This window comes from Equus caballus, chromosome 1, assembly GCF_041296265.1.
Source record: "Equus caballus isolate H_3958 breed thoroughbred chromosome 1, TB-T2T, whole genome shotgun sequence".
NCBI classification, from domain to species: Eukaryota; Metazoa; Chordata; class Mammalia; order Perissodactyla; family Equidae; genus Equus; species Equus caballus.
In genome coordinates, this window is record NC_091684.1 from 100031588 (window position 1) to 100055865 (window position 24278).

The window sequence follows — 24278 nt, forward strand, 5'->3', positions numbered from 1 at the left end:
CCCACCTAAAACAAGAAAAAAGAAGCACATTAGTCAAATTACAAAATTTTCCCATAAAGGCCTAGAGAGAAAAGACAACATGAAATGAAGAAAACAAAGTAAGTTGAAAACAAAAACAAGAAAGGCCTTGAGGAGACCAATGATGAGAGTATGTCATGATATGAGAAATGCACTTAATCTATCCGTTTCCAGGCAAAAGGCAGGAAGGAGAGAAAGGAAAGGGAGGGAGGAGAGATGAAAAGATAGCAAAACACAAGGTATATTTTATTAACTGTTTTCACGCATAAGTCAGAATCCAAGAGGCCCAAACACAAAATTCTGGGGCCAATTGAAACCTTGGGGTCCTAGGCCTGAAAGGCTGATAGTGAGCCAGTAGGCTGGGCTGATGGAGGAAGACGAAGGCCCCTGGTGGAAGCTTGGCTGGGTGGGGGGTCCCCTTTCCCCGGCGGAAACCCTTCCTTGACCTCCCTGTGACTCTTCTTCACAAAGCTGCCAATAGCATGAATATATTTTTTCAAATAGCCCATTCTGTATTAAAAACTAATTAATAGTCACGGATTGGGTCAATTTCCACAAGGAGATGTCAATTATTGCTGAAGCAGTTTACGTTGCCTAAAAGTTGTTTGAATGAAGAGGATGGGGGACGGCATTCTGGCGACCATTATCCTCTATAAAATTTTATAGCTACATTTTCAAGAGACCTGAGGCCATATTTCATGCAGATACTGTAAGAACAGAAGCTGCACAGAAAGCTGGCTTGTTTATTGTATGGGCTGATGGAGAAATGAGAATTTCTAGCAGGGCAGGCAGCCAAAGCACTTCAGAGCAGACTCCCACAGAACTTTACCAGCTCAACGGGGCTGGCCAAGCCGGGGAAGGATGGCCCGAAACCCTGCCTTCTGAACTAAAGGTGACCGCTTTGCAGTGAGACAGCTCTCCTGACTCAACTCCCAACAGACTCTATCTAACGTCCTTTGGAGACGAGCACTCTTTTACATTGTGTTTATTTATCTACTGTCCCTTAAGAGACCAAGAATTTCTTTGATGATAGAACTCGTATTTCATTCAGGCTTGTGCCTGATCAACGGTCTAGCACAGATGATAAAAATTCTGTGTTTGGTGGTGTTGACGGAATATATATATCTCTAAGGGAAAAATACACAGTTTAATAGAGTGTTTTGTAACACGTTTCTATGCACCAACAGAGGTTCATGGTAAAATTTATCAACCAGCAAGCCATTTACTACTAAAGGTCTTTATTTCTCGGAATCTATAAATTTAAAGCATAAAGTTTTAAGAAAAAGTGGTTTATATCTCAATTTCCCTAACTCTCTGCCAAGGGATTCTAGCTGTCAGCGTTCTAGAGAATCATAATATGCGTTTACATACTAAGGGATTTTAGAAACAGCACATTTTTTTAAAAGCCTATTTTTTAACCCAGGTTTCTTTAAATTTTATTGTACAAATGATCTTCCTATCATCTAACACCCATTATCACCCCCGTGGAATTGACGTTCCCAGGCACACACTGTGGGAAATGTGGCCCTGACATGAGAAAATAAAAGAAACATATTTTACCTCAATTCTTCCAGATGTGTTTGTTTTGACAATCTTCTAAAACAGAGTTTCAAGATTACACTGGTCTGCAGTTTACTTTTAATGGTTATACAACAATAAATTATTTATTTAAGTTAACAAATCAATACTGCAATAAGTTATATAAAAGTTCTATAAAAATAAATGAGATAGTTATATGAATAAATAGCTGACTTCTAGCCTGGAAAGGCAGGACTTACAGAGATGAAAATCCTTAAAGTGGTGTGTCAGTCGGGTAGTCTATATTATGCTGTGATAACAACATCAAAAAAACCCTCGAGGTTTAAAACAAGTGTGGGGCCAGCCCAGTGGCACAATGGTTAAGTGTGCACATTCTGCTTCCACGGCCGGGGATCACTGGTGGGGATCCCGGGTGTGGATATGGCACCGCTTGGCAAGCTGTGCTGTGGTAGGCGTCCCACATGTAAAGTAGAGGAAGATGGGCATGGATGTTAACTCAGGGCCAGTCTTCCTCGGCAAAAAGAGGAGGATTGGCAGCAGATGTTAGCTCAGGGCTAATCTTCCTCCAAAAAAAAAAAAAAAGGGAGGAGGGAGTAGATGGAAGGTATTCAGCACATCTGCGACATCCTGGAATTTAGGCTGATGGAGGCTCTGATCTCAACACATGATCACCAAGGCAGGATAAAAGAAGCATGGTAATTTGTGAAAGAGCTCGTAAAACTTCCTCCTAGAAGTTACAGGCATTACCTCTGCCTGCAATGCATTTGCCAAAGCAAATCATATGACTCTGCCTGACATTAAGAAGACAGGGAGGTGCGATCGTACCCTGTTCCCAGAACGAGAGGAGAGCTGGGTTTTTGGGAATGAACTCCATGATCGTAACATAGAAGAACATTTGTTACAAAGAAACCGGGGCCATCCTCTAAAATGTAAATCTTATGGTGAAACTTCTTCTGCTGGAAGTCCTCCAATGGCCCAGCATCGCTGAGAATAAAACTCAAACTCCTTGTTGTGCCCTTGACCCAGCCTCACCTCCTGATGGCCTCCTGGATCACCAGGCTCCAGATGCTCCAGCTTCTCTCGGTTTGGAGCCTTCGAGCTTGCTGTTTCTTTGCCTAAAAGTGTTCCTCCCACAAATTTTACCTGCTTTACTCTTTCTCATCGCTCAGTTCTCAGATTATAATTTACCTTACATTCTATCATGTACGATGGATGTTTTTCTTTATAGTCCTTTTCACCCGCTTCAATGATCCTGTTTGTTTATTCACTTAGCTGTGCCTAGCAGAATACCTGGCAGATAGTTGGTGCTTATCAATATTTGTTGAGTGCATAAATGAGTGATGAAATGAAGGAGTAAACTGAATGCCTTATTCACCACGCCACACTACCTCCAAATATTTGGACTGAGGACGTCAAGTTACAACGAGAACAAATTCTTTCAAATTTATAATTGTTGGAATTTTGACACAAAACATTAACTCTGCTGTTGGTAAATCAGCTCTAAACACTTTCAGCAATGTCCCAGATCCTTAGAATAACGTAGAAGAGAACTTTATAAATCTGAAATCAACACGCTTTTCTGGATTAAATTACATCAGCCTTTCCTTCCTTACACACACTAAAAATTAACCAAAACAGACAATTAGCCGTTTCTCTGACTTCATACAAAAAAAATACTCCACTGAAGGAAGCCCTTCAATCTCCTAGAGTCAAGCCTAGAAATACTGATACAGGGGCCGGCCCGGTGGCGCACTGGTTAAGTTCGCATGTTCTGCTTCTCAGCGGCCTGGGGTTCACCGGTTTGGGTCCCTGGTGTGGACATGGCACCGCTTGGCAAAACCCATCCTGTGGTAGACGTCCCACGCATAAAGTAGAGGAAGGTGGGCATGGATGTTAGCTCAGGGCCAGTCTTCCTCAACAAAAAGAGGAGGATTGGCAGTAGTTAGCTCAGGGCTAATCTTCCTCAAAAAAAAAAAAGAAAAAGAAATACTGGTACATATTTCACTGTGACAATGAGAGATCTTGCTTCCTCCTCTTCTCTAGGTCCAGTTCCTCTGTTCTCGCTCCAGATCTGTCTCCTCTCGTCTCTTCAGAGAGTTTATTCCTTTACGATACCTTTATCCATTTATTCTTTTTTCATGACAGTTTTATTGAGGTATAATCAACACACAATAAACTACACTTATTTTTTTTTTAAAGATTGGCACCTAAGCTAACATCTGTTGCCAATCTTTTTTCTTCTTCTTCTTCTTCCCAAATCCCAGCAGTACATAGCTGTATATTCTAGTTGTGGGTCCTTCTAGTTGTGGCATGTGGGATGCCACCTCAGCATGGCCTGATGAGCGGTACCATGTCTGCACCCAGAATCTGACCCAGAGAAACCCTGGGCCACCGAAGCGGAGCACACAAACTTAACCACTCGGCCGTGGGGCCAGCCCCAACCATACCTATTTAAAGTGCACAATTTGGTAAGTGTGATGAGAGCACACTTTTATACACCTGTGAAATCATCACACCATCAAGGTAGCTAACACATCCACCTGCCCAAAAGACCTTCTCTTCTCTCGCTCTCTGAACTCTCCCCATGGGCTGCACGAATACACTTTCAGTCACTGTGCATTCATTTTCATTTTCCAGAATTTTAGATGAATGGAATTGTACGATATGTATCCCCCTATGTATGGCTTGTTCCACTCATCAGAAGCATTTTGAGATTTGTCCATGTTATTTTTGAGTAGTATTCCTTTGGATGGATATGTCCAGTGATGGACATTTATATACCATATATCCACACAAACAGTTCATTCATCCATCCATCTGTTGATGGGCATTTGGGTTATTTTCAATTTTTGACTCTTACAAATAAAGCTTCGATGAATATTCACATACAAGTATTACTATGATCATGTGTTTCATTTCTCTAGGGTAAATATCTACAAGTAGAATGGTGGTCCATATGGTAAGTGTGCATTTAAATTTTTAAGAAATTGTCAAACACGTTTCCAAAGTGGTTGTGCCATTTTACTGTCCTACCATCAGGTTATGAGAATTTGAATTTCCTCTACACTCTCACCAGCACTCAGTATGGTCAGTATTTTTTTTAAAAAAAGGTTAGTTGTTGTAACTGATGTGTGATAATTTGAATTTCTCTAACGGTTAATAATCGTGAGCTTTTTACATGTACTTGCCAATTGTATTTCCTCTCTGTTCATGTATCTGTTCAAATCTTTGCCTGTATTTTTGAGTTGTTCATTTTCTTAATGTGTTTTAAGAGCTCTTTTTATGCTCTAGCTACAAGTCCTTTATCATATCAGACATGATTTTTGAATTTTTTACACCATTTGAATATTTCACAAGCATTTCAACTTTTTTAAAAGTCTAAAACTTAATAAACCATCCCTAAACCTGTCCTTACTCTGATATTCCCTTTCTCAGCAAACTCATCTAGTTTCCAAAAACCGAATTGTAGTTCTTTCTCTCCTTTATTTCTCCTCCTTCCAGCACATTCTGTCGTTCACACGGTCCTGTCCATTTGACGTCCTCAGGAGCTCCACTGGGTCTGCCCCACCACCACTCTCTCTCCTGTCTTGACTGCAGCTTTGCTCTCCTCACTCATCTTCCCATCTACAGTTTTCTTCTCTCCAATCCAGTCCCCCCATAGCAGCTAAACATGGCCTGGTACATGTGCCACTGCTCCGACCCCATGCCCGTCAATGACTTACTATCGCTCTCTGGGTAAATATTTTTTTAAGCTTTATCGTGGCCTCTATGACCCATCGTCACCTATCTCTTGACTTGTTCTCCACCTCCATTTCTCTCCACTCTCACTCTTTCACTCTACATTCTATGCAAATTGAACAACTTCTGGACCCTCAAAAATATTACCCTTTCTCTATCCTGCAGGATCTTGTCCATGCTTTCCCTTCTGCCTGGAACAAACGGGAGCATTCGCTTTTCGTTGGACTATCTCCCATCTATCTTGTTTTCCCCACTGCAACGTAGGCTCCTTGAGGTCATAGATGTTGGCCTCTTCGTCACTGGGCTCCCAGCACCTGGAACGGTGCCTCACATGCAAGCGTGTACATCCTTAAAGACCAGATGAAAGGCACTGCTTCTGTAATGCCAGCCACAAGCTCCCAGGGAAAATTCATTTCATCTTTACATGTTCTCCTGTAGTAGTGCGTGCATCCTACTACATCAGCAATGCTTGCATTATTATCCTCGCTTTCTGCTGCCGAAGGCGCAGCTTTGCTACGACAAGTACAATGGTTTACTTGATCAATGAGATACAGTCTCTGAAAGTCCCTAGCACGTTACCTTCATGCATTTTATTTCCTTTCATCTTTCCATAATTCCTTTCTTCCTGTACTCGTAAGAACCACAATGGATTATTAAATTAATACCATCAATCAATTAGAAAGTGATGGATATTATACATCAAATAAACAGTAACTATTAAATTCATAGAGACATATATCTGTGCACACTACAAACACATAAGCGACTCTATGTATCCTTATAATACATTTTCAACAAAGGTACATTATTAGGTTTAAATTTCTCATGTATATCACATGTGAACACAGGCAGACTCTTGTATAAACAGTTGGATACATGTTACATTTCTAACCTATAAATATAAAATTCTGGGAAGGTATATATTTTTCTATATATGTATAACTATGTACAGAAATCCATATAATACTCCATTTATATAGCAGCTTGTAAAAGCCCTAAGATATAATGAGTTGCAGCATAAAAATGGAAGATTTTAAAAATACAATTCACACCTTTCGGCTGAGCGAAAGGACTCACGCACAGTGATTTCACAGACACATTGTGACAAGCTGAAGTTTTTCTTGTGTCGTCAAAGAACTCCTGGGCAGTTGACTCGAGGTTGCATTTCTCAAAGTATAGCCCAAGGGCCAGCAACATCACAGAGTCTTCCTGTGTGCGTCAAACATTCAGTTTGCAGGCCAGCTCCCCAAACCCACCACATTAGAACATCTGGGCGTTGGGCCCATGAATCGGGGTGTTTAACAAGCGTGACAGATGATTCCGTTGCACACTGCATTCTGAGAATCATTGATCTAAGGCACCCTGCCTTGGGCAAGAGACTTGTGTTGAAGAATGAGAGGCACGATGAGAGAACAGCTGTGAGTGGGAAGTCAGATTTTTTGCGTGAAGCGCAGGAGGCTGGCTGCATGGTGGGTGCTGGCATGCACGGCGTCCTGGATTCAACAGGGTGTGGGTGATTACAGAACAAGGATTGTTTCCACGAGGACCTTATGTTCCCCTTCAAGGTTAAGGAAGCAAGACGCTCAGCTGTCTGCTTTTCCGTTTCCCACTTCCCTTTCACTCTCCTCCTGTTCCTTGACCTTTCCATCAAGATGTTTTCCATCAGCAATATGCTCTCAATCTTGGCAGACTCACTGCTGCCTCTCTCTAATGTCTCCTCTTGGTGTAGCGGATCCGGATTCCAGTTATGGACAGGGGATGGAGCAGTGGTCAGGATCCAGCGTCTTAGGAAAAGCAACTTCTGCACTCAGGTGACTACAGCTCTGCCAGCTCAGAGAGTATCAGGAGAGGCATCTTAGAGACCATCGAGGCTGACACTGGCCCTCATTTTAAGCTAAGGAAACACTTCAGAAAACAGTGAAGAAATTCTCAGATCACAAAGCAACTTAGCAGCCAAGCTGATCCGGGATCAAGGTCTCCTCTCTCCCACTTGATCTTCTTCCAGAAATCCAGTGTAATACACCTTTAAATGGAACTATTGTCTATTACCTTCTGTAAGCACCACGTCAATAATTTAAACGTATAAATTAAACATTGAATGTTAATTGGTTAATGACTGAATGATGAATGTACATGTTGTTGAAAAGAGAAGATTAGGAACAGATTTCAGTATCAAGTAGATAGTCTATGGATGTTAGTAATCCAAATGTAGTGAGAAAAATACATTTTAGAAGAGCATTTGATTATCTGTTATTTAATTATTTATTTTATATTTCATAATATGTAAGCTAACATATATACAACTCTCAACCTCACAAAACGCTTTCCATATATAATCTCGTTTGATCCTTTTAAAAATGTTAACAGATATTCATAAACTTGTCCATAAGCTTTTTAAAAAAATGCCTGAAGTTGTGAGATGTCAAGAAATTTGACATTTTACGCAGCTAGCCATGAGCAGAATTAGAACACAAACCCAGACCTGCTGAGTCCTTTTCTATTGACATAAGATATGATATAATTGATATGAAATGATGATACAATATTGATATGGTGGTTCCATAATCAATACAACTGATTCCCAATTGGAGCTGCAGGTTGTCTCCATTATTTCACTCTTAGGAATAAGGATACACTGAGGATTTTTATATATAAAGTCCATATCTGTGTTTGTAACTGTTTTCACTGGATGTATTTCTAAAAGTAGAAAGACTGAGCATGTTACTCCCTGTTCCCTTCATACCAGGCTGAACCTATTAATAAATATTCTTTGATCAGGCATTCTCTTTCAACGCACTAGCTGAAGCACCTGAGACTGGTTATAATATTTTTTATTTTGTTTGACTAAACTGAGACTTACCTTTGGCCCATAATTTTTTAAAGGTTAATATGCTTTAAATAAATTTCTTGATTTAATATCGAGAAGAAATCCAAAACTTAAAGAAATAAGAATGTTGGAGTAGATTTATCATTTGCAATCTACTTTCCCACCCACTAAATATAGTTTCAAGAGTATCCAGAAGGCACTTTCTTTACCAGGCATTGAAGAAAACATCGGGAAGGGTGGCCCAATGTTGATGAACATGACTTAAGGCTTCTTTGCATGCAAGGAAAGCTGGTGGGAGATGCTGCTTTTGAGATGGACTCCTTTATCTCACTGGAGATTGGGGAGTCATGGATGTCAAAGGAAATACTGGAACGCAGCTCAGATCCAAGGTGAGAGTGGTTCCCACCGGAGGCAGCAGGACCAGACTGGCAGTGAGAATGGACTAACTCACAGAGGTCTTTGGTAAAAGCTGATTGATCTGTGACCACTAAAGTCTTACTTGATTTGAATAAATGAAAAACATTCCAGATGAAGTATTCAAAATCTGGCTTATGCCAACATAAGACAACATGATAGATTAAAGAGCCTCAACCAATTTCTAGACTTGAGCCAGTTTAGAAAGCCATAGTCTATTAAAAATTGGGGAGGCCAAATATCCTTGCAGAAATACCTACCCTGCATGGCATTTCAAATGTGAACTGTGAATCTTTTGTCTGTATATCCCCAAGGTTATCTGTGGCTATGCTTTGTGAGAGGGAGGAGGGGAGAGAAAAGAAGAGGAGGAAGAAGAAGAAGAAGAGGAGGAGGATGGAGAGCAGGAGGAGGGCAAGGGGAGAGAAAGGAAAATGAGAACTACTTTGATATTTTAGGAATTTTACATCAGTGGCTCTGAGTTAAAACTAATATTTGCAGATCCAGAATTTGATGACACTAAGCTGGTAAGAGTGGGAGGTTGGATGATAAATGAGCTTTCATCTTAGTACATCTCAAGGTAGGTCTACTGGAATACATGAGAGATATGCCAAAAGGACCAAGTAAAACTCCAAAACTCTATAGAGTTCCTTCACCTTACAAATAATAAATTAAAACAATGCTGTATCTTTGGGGATAATTCAGAGATGGGTCCCAACTTTAGTGACTTAAAAGATAGAGGCTGATAGTAATTGCTATTATAACTCCATTTAGCTCTACACTTCGATTCAAAAGAGATGGATTGAGCAAACTCCTGTCAATAACAGTTGTGAACCCTAGAAAAACATTTTTGAAATTAAAACAACTGTTAGAAGACACTGAAAGTTGGCTAAAAGCATCCAGAAACTAGAGAGGAAATGGCCATTGAAGCAAATGAGGTGAGATTCACATTTAACCGTTTTCCTCTGTAGGAACCCAGTTTGGATGGTGCACAGAGGGTAGGGCAGAATTTAGGTGTTTCACTAGGCTAATGAGTTAAAAGTTGAGAGTTTAGGACTGCTCAAGTGTGAAAACTAGGTAGGGAACCACAGAGAAGGAAGACTCTAGAGAAGGGAGCCATGAAATCTGTATGCAAATTTCCCTCATGTCTTTGGTGGACAAATATATTACACATGGATAGGGCAACACTCAAAAAAACCTCAATGCAGGGCAAAAGCTGGATGACTAACAGAACCAGGCCGAGATTTCAGCAGCTGCTCAAAACTGAGGAAAGAGAAGGGACTGGCTATAACAGAGGCTTTTTAAACAACTTGGACCTTCCGTCCAAAACTCTGAAGGGCCAAGTCTTAGGAGTAAGAACCTAATCTAATAAGGCCTAAAACCAAGCTCCACAGAATCAAGTTGGTATACTAGTAATTTAGCTGCCTACTAAAATAAAACTCAATACTCTTCAGCAGCTAAAAAAAAACAACAAAATAGAATCCATTGTATCATTTACAATGCCTTGGGATGCAATTTAAAAATTAGTAGTCACAAGAAGAAGCAGGGGAATTTGAACTATAATCAAGAGGAAAAGAGCCAATAAATAAACAAATAATAAATAAAATATCACAAATAAAATAATATTATAAATATAATATATAATTATATTTATATAAAATATTTATTTATATATTTTATATATATTTATTTTATATATGTTTATTAAAAATTATATTATATATAAATACAAATATAATAAATAAAATAATAAAATAAAATAAAAAATAAGATAAATAAATAAATAAATATAAATAAATAAAGAGCAGAGTCACCTATGACCCAGATGTTGGAACTGACAAAGGCAATTTAAAATAACTTCCAAAACTATTTTTGTAAATGTACAGGAAAAGGTAGTTATAACAGATAAAGAGATGGAGAATAATAAGGAAGATGTGGTCATTTTAAAAATTAACAAAAAAGTAAAGGTGGAACTGAAAATTATAGTCTCACATCAAAAATTAATTGAATGAGCTTAACAGAAAGTTGGACGATACTGAAGGAAGTCTTAGTAAACCTGAAGTCAATAGAAATTACCCAAATCAAAACAAATTTATGGGCCAGCCCTATGGCATAGTGGTTAAGTTTGCACACTCTGCTTTGGCAGCCTGGGGTTTGCCAGTTTGAATACCAGGTGTGGCCCTACACACTGCCCATCAACCCATGCTGTGGTGGCATCCCACATATAAAATAGAGGAAGATTGGCACAGATGTTAGCTCAGGGACAATCTTCCTCAAGCAAAAAGAGGAAAATTGGCAATAGATGTTAGCTCAGGGCCAATCTTCCTTACACACACACACACAATTTATGCATACTGTAATAAAAGATTTAAAAAATTAACAGAGTTACAATGACCTATTGGACAAAAGAAATTAGGCTAATGTATGAAATCTGGAGCCAAGAAGAATATGAGAGAGAAAATGAAGCACAAAAATAATTGAAAAAAGAACTGTTGAAAATTTAACAAATTTGGTGATAAACATCAATCCACAGATCTAAAAATCTCAGTGAATACAAAGTCAGATAAATACGATGGGAACCACACCTAGGTATATCCAAACCAAACTTCTGGAAATTGAGCTTAAAATGAAAATCTTAAGAGAAGTGCCAGTAAAGCAAAAGCACATCACATACACGCCATAACCGTGAGAAGGATGGCTGACATCTCGTCAGACGCAGAGGACAGAGATGATGGAGACGTGTCTGTAAAATACTGAAAGAAACAACAGCAAAAGCCTTGTCCACCTGAACTTCTACGTCCAGCAAGAAAATCCTTCAGATACAAAGCTGAAATATTGAGATCAACTAAAGTGAAAAATTGATCAGCAGCGTAACCCTGGAACAGCATAATTACACCCACTGTCAAAGACGTTCTTCAGGCTGAAGAAAAAATGACATCAGATACAAATTTGGATCTCGATCTGCAGAGAGGATCTTGTCAAATGATAAATAGTTGGGACAACATAAAATTTTGTTTCTTCTTTTCTTAAGTTCTTTAAAAATCAATTAAACGTTCAAAGCAAAAATAATAACAATGTATACAAAGTTTTTCAACATACGAAGAATGCATGTGAAAATAGAATAGGAGGTAGATAAATGGAAATATAAATTCCTTCTTTCCTTGTATGTGAAATGGTACAACTGGATAATATTAATACAAGGTAGACTATTATAAGCTAAGAGTGCATATTATAATTACTAGAACAACCACAAAAACAACATATTAAATACGATAACTAAAAAATTAAGATAAAATGAAATACCAAAAATATTTGATTAAACTACAAGAAGGCAGGGAAGGAGAAGATAGTATTTCGTACATGCTTGAATAGCTAAAATTACTTAAAAACAGAAACTGACAATATCAAATATTAGCAAGCACCTGGAGCAACTGGAACTATCAACATTGCTGGCAGGAATACAAAGTGGTAAAATCACGTTGTAAACTATAGGCCTTTTATTTATCAAATAAAAACACTCAAGCCTCAGCCAGGGTCCAGCTAGAGTTAGAAACCATGCAAGTAATTTGGATGTGACAAATGTAATATAAAGAATTTTTAACTTGTAAAAGACATTTAACTATTAAAAGGGCTAAAAGATGTTTCTAAGATGTCCGTAGCATCAAACGCAGAGAACAGCTACTACACCAGGTGGAGGGACAGTGAACAATGAAAGGACTCCGGAATCTTACAGGAAAATCACTGCCACCCTCTCCCCACACACATACACGTAAGGCGCAGATTCAGTCTTCTTAGGGGAGGGTGTGGCTTACGCCCTCAGGAACACACAGTATTGAAGAAATTTGCCAAAAAAGCACGGGGTGTAGCTAAACTTTGAGAATATTGTTCGGTAGCAAAGAAAATTGCCACGGTGTGTGGGCCACAGCTGAACAGTGAGGTCTACGCTGGTGATGGAGAAGTTGGCCAAATGATGCAGGCCCAGGACAAACACCAAAGGCCCCCTGATCTCTGATCCCATCAGAAGAACACAAGAAAATCTCTTTCTCCTGCCCAAGCCTTGAATTATCCTTCCAGGAACCTCCACTGACAAAGCCTAACGTGGGGCCAGCTAAGGAAACAGAAATGACTCGAGGGTTTATCTCCATATCCAGTATCACAAAGCAGGCCCCAGAAGGGTAGATTCGGAGCTGAGAGGCACAATGCGCAAACCTAATAATCCAGCAATTTCAATCCTGTATTTTTACCCAGGAGAAATAAAACAGTATGCCCACATAAAACTTGCATATAAATACTCATGAATGCTTTATTAGTAAGAACCAAAAATTGGGACTAGCCCAAACGTCCATCAAGAGGTGAATGAATAAACTGGTTGTGATATATTCACACAGTTAAATACTGCTCAGCAATAAAGATAAAAAACTACTGTTCCATGCAACGGCACGCGTGAATCTCCCACGCATTATGCCGAGCAAAAGAAGTTGGATGCAAAAGACAACATACTACATGATATTATTCATAAGAAACAATAACAGGCAAAACTAATTTATGATAGAATTCAGAAGACTGGTTGTCTCTGCTGGGCATGGATTAACTGAAAAGATACACAAAGGAATTTCGCAAGTGATAAAAATATTCTACATTCTGATAGGAGTAGTTATTATAAGTGTATTCACTTCTCATACTCATCAATTTGTAGATTTATTTTTAATAAGGCCAATTTCTTTTATAAATTATTCTTCAATAATATGAGTATTAGGTAAAAATTGTATGTATATAAATTATATATAAGTATATACACACATGTACACATATAATTTATTTTAAACCAAAAGGAAAGATGGATCTTGGAAAATGACAACAGCTTATAACAATCTAAATCAATGGAGAAAACAAGTGCAGCTACTACTCCAGATGTAATGTAATTCTTGGAATAAACCAATATGACTCCTAGCACCTGAAATACAGCAACTGGTCCAGCTGATGCTTTTCATTCCTCGATCCCAATCAACGTAAAAAAACAGAGTTCATTAGCATTCACCTGACAAAGTCAGAAAGCCTTCATCATCTTATGATGAGACTACGTCAATGCCTTGGCTTGGTGCTACTATTCAAGTCGCAAGCACTTCGTATTTCAACCATACCTTAGTCATGCATAATATCACAGTCATCCACCATATTAATGACAGCATGTAGGTACGACCTGCAGAGTAGGAAGCATCCGTTCGTAGATGTTCTGGTAAGATGCATACTGCTGGAACATGAGAAACAGTCTTATGAAAATAAAAAGAGTTTTCCCCTCAGTGAAATTCCGGTGGGTCGAGGGGTCTGGATGTGTTGAGATGTTCCCACATAATGAAGGGGAAGCTGCTCAGCTTTGCACTTCCTTCCACTGAGGAAGAAAAAGAATACCCAGTGGTCCCTTTGAGAAGATGTCAGAAGCAATATACAATAAATTTGGATTCCTCCTCCAATCAATTGGGCAAATGTCTTGAAAGACTTCCATTTTTTATTTGACCTATGAGTTATCTGCTGCTGCAGAACAAATTAGCCCCAAACTTAGCAGCTTAAACCAATAAAAATTTATTATCTTATGGTTTCTGTGGGTCAGGAATCTGTGAGCATCTTACCTGGGTCCTCCGGCTAAGGGTTTCTCACAAAGGGACAATCAACATGGGCTGGGGTTGCAAAGTTCAGGTTGGAGAGGACTGGCTTTTTTTTTTTTTTTTTTTTTTTGATTATTTTATTGAGGTCATAATGGTTTATAATACTGTGTACTTTCATATGCACATTATTATTTATCTGTTTCTGTGTAGACTGCTTTGTGCTTACCACCAACAGCCTAATTTTAATCCATCACCATACATATGTGCCTCTCTACCGCTTTCAGTGAGGGTTCCCTTTTCTCCACATCAAGCTAGAGAGGATTGGCTTTTAAGCCTAATGATGAGGCTGTTGGCAAGCCTCAGGTGATTTGCGTCCAAACTCGCTGGCTGTTGACTGGAAACATCAGTTCCCGGGCCATATGTGCCTCCCCACAGAGCTGCTCAGAATGAGGAAGCTTGCTTCCCCCAGAACGAGGGCTTCACAGGAGAAAGAGAGTGGAGAGTGAGAGAGGAAAGTTACAGTCTTTTTGTACCCTAACCTCAGAAGTAACATCTCATCAATTTTGCTGCCCCCCTTTTATTTTCTTTTTTCGGCTAGAAGGGAGTACCTAGGTCCAGCCCATAATGAAGGGGAAGGAGTTACATAAGGAGTGAGTGAACACAGGAGTCAGAGATTATTAGCAGCTTTGAAGGCTCAGAGCAAAAGAAGGCTTGCTAGTTAGCCCAGCCTGTGGAGCAAGGATTTCTGTTTCTCAACCCTTGGAACCTGGTCAATCTAATGATACTCAGAGCGCCTGGGTGCTGCATGGACACCAAGATGCTGCATGGAGCTTATAAAAAACCTCAATAACGACAGTAGGGGATTCATAGTAAAATCAGCCAAGACCCTGGAAGAAATTTATCCCTCTTTCATAATTAACTATTCTCCTCTTCTTAAATAGCTGTTAGTTTTCATTTGGGTCTTGGTAGTGACTGAACCCATGGTCTTGAGAAACCAAGTGATCATGCAATCCAGAGTATTCATCATGAGCTGGAAGTTGGTTCAAATGGAAACAGTTCAGTGTCGCAAGCAGCCCCCCTTCATCACGTGGGAATAAGCAGTACATTGAGCACTGTGAACCGGCAGGCCTTGAGGAATAATTAGGTTGATGCGTTTATTTACATTCTTGGAGCTTCTCTCGCAACCACACTGCCACCCCTCACTCCAGCTGCAATTAAGTTCCCACAAGAGTTTCCTCTGACCAGTTTCCTCTGGTTAAAAAAACTGAACCTGTTTTGAAATGGCTCTACACCAGGAGTCACAAAACATTTCTTGTAAAGGACTAGAGACTAAATATTTTAGGCTCTGCAGACCACATACAGTCCCTGTCACAGTTCGGTTTTGGTTTGGTTTTGTTTTTTCAATAACACTTTAAATATAAAGTCATTCCTGCCTCACAGGTCATAGAAACCAGGACACAGCCCAGATCCGGCCCACATCTATAGCTTCACAACTCACGCTTAACGCAATAGTCTGGCTCCCATTGTAAGTGTCTGCTGTGTCCTTAGAACTTCACTCACGGGTGGCTGTAAAGGACCGTGAGTACAGCATAAATGCCCAATGGGTAGAATCTGGTGAAACATCCTGTTTTTTCCTGTCCTTGGAAAGGACATAAGTTGAGTTAAGCATACACGTTGACTCATGAGTAGTGGTTTATCCGGCCAGTCAAAGACAAGGAAAGATTGAGGTGTGAATGATCAGAAAAAAGGATATAGATGAATCCCTCAGAATTGTCCTTAAGAGCAAGAACGTATGTATTTCTTGTGACATCCCTAATATGACGCCGTGCTCCAGGAATGTCAGGCAGTCTTCCCTCCCAGATGTGTCAGCGATGCCTCAACAGGCTCACAGGCAAATGTCCACGACTGCCTGGGCTCAAAGGCACCGACTTCTCTGGTCAGCCTTCTACCCCTCTAGCTGCTGCTGACTGCCGAATGTTCTAGACGCAAAAAGAAGTATTGTGCTCAGTGTTAGTTTACATGATTCACTGGAAGAACATGGGTGGAATATTTTCATAATTTGTTCATAACTTTAAAATGATGATAATGTTTTACATTTATGAAAGAAGAATGAAATTATGGGACAGCCTTAACTCCTCAAAAAGTTACCATTTCTTGATGCCCAGAAGTAGTCTATGCTATGTTCTTTAATAGGCAATCTTTTTTCCAGAAGTTAGATTTTAGGGTCTGATTTTGCCAGGACATATATAATTGTGACTCTCTTTTCATGGCTTTTTACCTGTTGTGATATAAAGCTTTTCGAACTCCATATTCAGACCTTAAAAAACATATTGATTTATTTACTTTTCAGGAAAGTTCTATTCCATTCTGTGTTCTGTCGTCACTTTTCTTCCAGAGTCTCTGACTTTTCCACAGAGAGGTAATATATACGATATTTTATCCCCATAACTCATTTTCTTTCTCACACTTTTCATTCGTTTCACCCCTTTTTATTGCATTCTGGGAGAATCTCTCAATGTTTCCTTCAATGTCATTCGTTTTATTATTTCAAAGTGTTGATTCTGATTCTGGCTGCTACTAATGGGACTTTAATTCTGTGACTACGTTTTATCTTTCTTGAAATAATTCTTTGTGTCATATAGCATCCTTTTTACTGCAAACTGCCTTCTTTTAATTTCATCTTATTTTCTCCTTATGGCTTTCTACTTCTGTTTCATAGAAATGATTTCTTTTTGTATCCTGTTGCATATACCAGTTTTTAAAGCTTTGTTTTTTCTTTTCATGTTCTAAAACATTTGATCTTAGTACTCCTTTAGACTCTTAAAAATTGTGAAAGACCCAAAATAGCTTTATTTTGAAGACTATATCTGTTGATGTTTACTGCATTAGAAATTAAAAGTGACAAATTTCTAAATATTTAATAATTCATTGAAAATAATATAAACCCATTACAAGTTAAGATAAGTAACATACTTATATAAAAAATAACTATACTGGGGCCAGCCCAGTGGTGCAGCAGTTAAGTTCACATGTTCTGCTTCCGGCCGCCTGGGGTTTGCCAGTTCAGGTTCCGGGTGCAGACCTATGCACCACTTGCAAGCCATGCTGGGGCAGGCGTCCCACATATAAAGGAGAGGAAGATGCACATGGATGTTAGCTCAGGTCCAGTCTTCCTCAGCCAAAAGAGGAGGATTGGCAGTAGATGTTAGCTCAGGGTCAATCTTTCACAAAAAAACAAAAACAAAAAACTATACTTTCCAAAACAAAAACACAGTGAGAAAAGTGACTTTGTTTCATATTTTTGCAAACCTCTTTAACATCTGACCTAATGGAAGAAAGATGGATTCTTATATCTGTTCCAACATTCAGTCTGTTGTGAAATCATGTTGTGCATGTTTTGAAAAGTGCCACTGACACTTGTGAGAGAATGAAAGCACAAAGTGCAAATAACATCCCAGTATTATTATGAAAATAGTTTTTACCTACTGGGCCCCCTGAACAGGGCTCAGGGAGCCTGGGGGTCCCCAGACCACACTTTGAAAATTGATACTCTGGTATATATTTTTCAGAGGTCAGCTCTTCTTCTGAGTCAATACTAAAATTTTTCATTTCTCTTCATGTGTTTGGTTCCTTTACGGTTATATAAGTGCTGAATAGAAGATGCTGTCATAATACAAGATTCGCATAATACATCCCTGAAACCCACTTCAAGTTCTTGTGGCCTGTGGAAGATGTGGGAAATTGCATTTAATGTCCTCCGCCAATTCTTCAAATTTCTCCATCTCTGTATCCTCTGCCGTGTAATATTCCAAAGCCCTGATGTGAAAGAAGATTGTGAGGCCATGAGACTGGCTTCGACCAGTGGGATATAAGCAGACTTGAAATGGGCTGCCGTGCTCTTGAAGTCACCTTGGAAAGGATATGCCAGGGCTGGTTCACTGGTCCCAGCAGGACGATGAAAGAAACTTGGCAGAGCTGCCAACACAATTTAGACCAGTGAAGTCTCAGGCAGCCCACAGAGCCGAGAGCTATATAAATGACTGATTACTGTTTTAAGCTCTTGAATTTGTGTTTACTATACAGTTGTTCCCCTTATCCATGGGGGATATGTTCCAAGACCCTAGTGGCTGCCTGAAACCACGGACAGTACAAACTCTATATAGACTATGTTTTTTCCTATACGTACATACCTAAGATAAAGTTTGATTTATAAATTAGTCACAGTAAGAGATTACTAACAATAATTATTAATAAAGTAGAATAATTATAACAATATAATTGTTACAATGTAATAAAAGTTACTGTAATCTCAGCAACCTCAGCATACACTTTTTATTCCTTCTTTACTAAGTGGAGCACTTTTACCTTTGCACTTAAAGGAGGCACTTTACAGCTTCTCTCTGGCGTATCTGAATTGCCAGCATCACTACTCTCACTGTTTGGGGCCATTATTAAGTAAAATAAGGGGGACTCGAACACAAGCAGTGCAATACCAAGACAGTCATCTGATAACCAGGACAGCTCCTAGGTGACTCCGGGGTGACTGGGGTATCCTGAGTGGATCTGGCAGACAAAGGGATGATTCATGTCCCGGGCAGGACCGAACGGATGGCACAGGATTTCATCACACCACTCAGAACGGGCATGTGATTTAAAACTTATGAATTGTTTATTTCTGGAATTTTCCACTTAATATTTTCAGACCATGGTTGACAGAGGTAACTGAAACTACAGAGAGCAAAGTCCCAGATAAGGGCGGACTCCTGTACAGCAATTATTAACTGACATGAAAACAGAAAGGAAAAAAGAACGGGTATTTACTCAACACCTAGAAAATGTACAAGACACTGAGCTATTCTCCAATCAGTTAATATAATCTGAGTAGTTAATTATGTTTCGCAGGTTATCCAAATTAGAAAACAGAATGAGTAATGGAACCCAGGTCTGTATGAGGATGAAGTCCCTCACTGTTTGCCTAGAAAAGTTAAGGGGACTCTTTAGGGACTGCTATCAGCAAATGCAACAGAAATGGAAAGTAAACGTCTAGGCCTTTAAGGAGCTCAGATTGTCAGCTGATTTAGCAGTGTCTGTGTGGTGTGTGGTTGGCTCTTTCCAACAAGATTTAGAGCGTGTTTCTGGGTTACATGGAGCACACCTTTCCTTGGCTGTCCATCGTTCTTATTTTTTGTATTATTTCAACCATAAGAAGCCTTATCCCTAACAACCTTTCCCTCATCAAATCTCGTGCTCCCATAAGGAACTATTTTATTGTTTAAACTATTGAACAACAGAATTTATAAAAGAACCTTAGTAGGAAATTGTTCTGCATGGAGTTGTGATATTTTTGTCATTGCCCAGTGGGTTTCTAGAACGATCTTTTAGGAGCTGTCTCTCTGGAGGGAGTTCTGTCACTATGTGGCGAACTCTGGTGATGTCACTCGTGGAGAACACGATGACTGTCCTTGACTGACTGAAGAGGAGTATGTGGAATTGATAATAAACTTATCCAGTGAGCATGCAGAGAGCCAGTCAAGGAGAGGTACAAAGGAGCAGATTTCAGACTAGCAGAGAAAGACGGTTTTTAAAGCTGGAGTGCATCAACGAGTGAGATTCCTGTTACTGGAGGCATTTGAGTCAAACATGAGTGCTCACTTATCAAGGATATTTCAGGCAAGGGCTCTCAATCGGCTTCCACGAATGCTTGGAAAACCCCTGATGCCTGATATATTCTTTCAGAAGTTCTATGACCCCCTCCCAGAATCACATGCAAAACTGCCTGCAAGGCTTTCTGTCCTTTTCTTGGCGAAGGTCCATAACTTCATTATTTTCAAAGGATCTCTGAGCCACAGAAGATTAACAATTAGAAAATCTTTCATTTAATTGGAATTAAATTGGGCTAGATGAACTCTGACAAACTGTAATATCCTCTATAGTAAGTGTTTATTACTTTTTGGCCAACACGGCATCTATAAATGTGACATATATACCATATTGTCTTTATCCATTCATCCATTGACAGCCACGTAGGTTATTTCCATAGCCTTCTTAGTCTACCATCATGCTGATGTCTTCTTGTTTATCTTTTTCTGAGAAAAGAATAGCAAGAAAGCATGGAAAGTTTGTATCTATAGGGGTCCCCTAGTGCTATTTTGTTTTAAACGATGGGAACCCCTTCCTCAGTGGGCTGTTAAGAAAGTTGACCATGCAACTTACAAGTTTAAACCAAGAATTTTCAACAGATAGAGATTTCTGTATACTAGGGCGGCACACTCACCGTCTACAATACTGACACGTTACGTGCACTTGGGTAAAGCGCTTTCAAATACTTGGTAAACAGTGTTTACTTGACTAGCCCAGCTCAGAGAGGCATCTTACAATATGGTATCTTAAAATAAAGCCGTATTTTTAATGTAAATTGAAGTGTTGTCTTTAGCTTTAAATGCATAAATATTCCTTGCAGCGCCAATATCTTCCCAAGGAAGAATTTTCAGACTGAAATTGAAGTTGTTTTTACTCATATTTTTGTTTCCAAAAATGCTCGTGTAAATATCTATATAACTTGTCAGGTCCTTTGTGAATGGACAAAAAGTAAATATGCTCTTAATTTTATACTGCATTATATGAAGTTCTTACCTTCACATCCTAGGAAAGGAGGAGGCCACAGATAATTGATGAAACAGGGATAAAGGGTCCAGCACAAAAAAAGCGCAACAGAGAAGCATGTGACGTCTTACATCTGGTTCCACAAAACATGCGGGAATAAATTAAGAAGTATGTGCCTATGTTGCAGCATATGAGACAAAAAGCTTAAGGGTTTTATGAAATCTTCATTTTGAGAAGAAGCCACAGTATGCTGGGTCCAGCGAAACTGCACAATGAAGTTATAACTGTCATGAGTCTTTACCTACAAAACGCTATGATGTCGAAATAGATTTTTAAAAATTATAAATACAAGGAACAAATTGACAGAAAAACATGAAAAGTGGGAAAGATAATAGACTTCCCTCAGCTATTGCCATGTTAAATAGGCAAAAAATACATAGTAAATACGTATATAAGAAATCCTATAAAAAATAAAAGTAAAACTTTGACAAAATGAAGCACCATAGACCTAAAATACCTTAATAAACATTAGCAACTATATCCTAGAGGAAATTAATTAATACATTATAAATAAGTAGAACTAATTCTGGAAGTATAAGGATGGTCCCATAGTAAAACGTATTATTTCTCAAAACAATAGATTAAAGAAAATACATAGCAGAATTATACCAATAAATGTAGAAAGGCATTTGGTAACATTCAGTGTATATTCTTGATTTTAGAAAATTTTAGAATAAATAAGAAGTCTCAACAATAGTCAATAACAAACTTTTAAAATGTGCGTTATTGGCATTCCATTTTATGATTTCACCACAGTTTTCTTATTAATATTTTATTGTTTGAATTTTGCCTTGCTTGTAATTGTAGATGATATTATCGCTTTTTTACTTCCAAACTCAGAATACCTTTTCTCATTTGGGGTAATATCTCCTGATGCGCCTCCTGGTAGCGGCTATCTAGACATGCCCCAGATTATACTTTCAACTAAATATTTTTATTGTGTTTACTGGTCATTTCTAGTTATTCTTTACTAAAGTGTTTCACTCATGCTTCTATCCTGTTTTTTTAACCAGTTATTATAATCTTCTTATTTAAAGAATCTGTAACTGAGAGTCAGAGCTGTATACCATGGCCTCCATTCAAATGAACGCTGACATTTCCTAGAAATATTGAAATCTCAACCACTATTGCCCACTCAGTTTACTTACTATTTCAGTTCTTATTCTGTTTTATTTCATGTTCTTTTTCGCTCAAGTAGCCTTACAGAGAGAACCCAATGAGAAACTTATGTTTACTAAATACACAGTTGTGTGGGACACTATATTTTAGAATTGCTGAAATATTTTATTAATCAGAATTTGTCTCAACCATTATATACCCCTTTAGATGCCATCCTGTAGTAAGACCATATCTAGTTACACTTACTTGAACTCTGAATATTAAATTACTGAAATCATGTGTCTATTTTGAAGTTGGTATTCCCAAATTTATCTAAAACTTTGGACATATTATCAAGAAAGAGACTATTATGAAAAGGTAGGGATAAACTAGTGTTGTCAAATGAGTATACGTGTGCTGGAGGCGATCATTAAGAGGACGTGGCTGCCCGTTCACCACGAGCTGGACCTGACAATCGGGGACTTCTTAGTCCCTCCCCTGTCCTTGGAACTGTTTCTGTCCCGGAGCCACTTAAAGGACGCGGCCTTGAGACAGCAGTGTGTTGTTGGCAGCATCTGACCGCATCCGTGTCTGAACCCCGTTAAGTCCTCTCCACAAACTTTTAAGATTCTAGCAGGCAAGTGTGCAGATCTACCCATCTTGGCCAAAACAAGCCTCATAAGTGAATCCCCTTGTTTCTTTAAACTACCACCTACCAACCTGGAGTGGCCTGCCCCTTCCCTCCGTCTCTCCTCGCCCTCCATGTATGGGGACCAGTGTTGACTTTCACCCAGGGAGCCCCCATGCCCCAGGGATAGGATGCAGGCCAAGATCACCTCCAGGCGAGGGCCACTGGGGACTATCGGAAGCCCCACGGTGAGCTCACCATTCACTGGTCCCCCAGAAATCGACACTAGGTGAAAGTCGCGGTGATGTCTCTGGTTGGTATCGGAGCCCGATGTACTCCAATACAGGGCAACGCTCAGAAGTTTTCCGGCCCCTTCAGTAGCATCAAAGGTTATGAAGGGCGTTCTGTATTCATGTATTCTGGAAATAAGTCATTTATCAGACACAAGATTTTCAGATATTTTCTCTCAGTCTGCAGTTAGTCTTTTCCACTTCTTAAGGGTGTCTTTTGAAGCACAAATATTTTTTAATTTTCATAAAGTCCAATTTACCAATTCACTATTTTATTTGTTGTGTTTTTGTGTCATACTAAACTCTCTTTACTCAGCCCAAGGCATTAAGATTTTGCCCCTTTTTTTTCTATGTTTGAGTGTTTTATCTCTTATATTTCAATCTATGATTCATTGTTAATTTTTGTGTGTGGTATGAGGTAAGGGTCTAAATGTATTTGTTTTGCACAAGGATATCCACTTGTCCCAGAATTATTTGTTAAAATGACTATCCTCTCCCTGCTTCATTGTCTTGCTAACTTTGTTAAAAAATCGAGACCATAAATATGAGGATTTATTTCTGAACTCTCACTTTTGTTTCGGTTTTTTCTATGTCCATCCTTATACCAATATCACATTATTTTTATTACTTTGGCTTTAGGATGTTTCCAGATCAGGTACTATAAGTCCTCCAGTTTTGAAAATTTTTTGCCTATTCTAGGTTGTTTGAATTTCCAAATAAATTTAATGATGAGCTTTTCAAATGCTACAAAGAAATGTTTTCTGGTATTTTAACGTTAGACAGACTTCCAGTTCCAGTCCAGATGAGTCTGGGGAGGCCAAGACGAACAGTCTGTGAAGGACAGAGGGCTCAATAGGAGCAGCTTCAGAGAGAGGAAACCCCAGAGAGCTACAGAAGCTCTTCCTCAGGACGCAGTTGACTATTACTATTCAGCTTTGAACATAGGGAGGTTAAACAGATGGATCTACGTTCACAAGCCCCATTTGTCACCTTTACAAAGTACAAAAACAACTGGTGGTGATACTTAAAAAAATTAAGAATCAAAAACCGTATAAGAATAAAAGTACAACTTTATTTTTCTGACTTCATGAAATTTAGAAGATGGAAAGAAAAGGGAAAGTGTATACATTTAGAAAGCATCGCTCAAATCATCCAGACCACTAAAAATACAAATGAAGCAGTGACAAGAAAAACATTTGTTGTCATACTTCCCACCATGAAAATTAACTCCTCATTAACCTTTGATAAATCCAGCTCTCCAAGGAATTTTTATGAATGCATAACTCATGCGGTGAAACTAACAGTCAGTGATAAATTAAATAACTAAATACAAAGTGATTTCAATAGTCTGTCCTTACTCCTCACATTTTTTGGCTTCTGTAAAAGTAATATACATATGTATCTTTGAAAATAAATCTGCAGCAATGCAAAACCAATTTCAGAACATTAAATTTTGTCCTAGC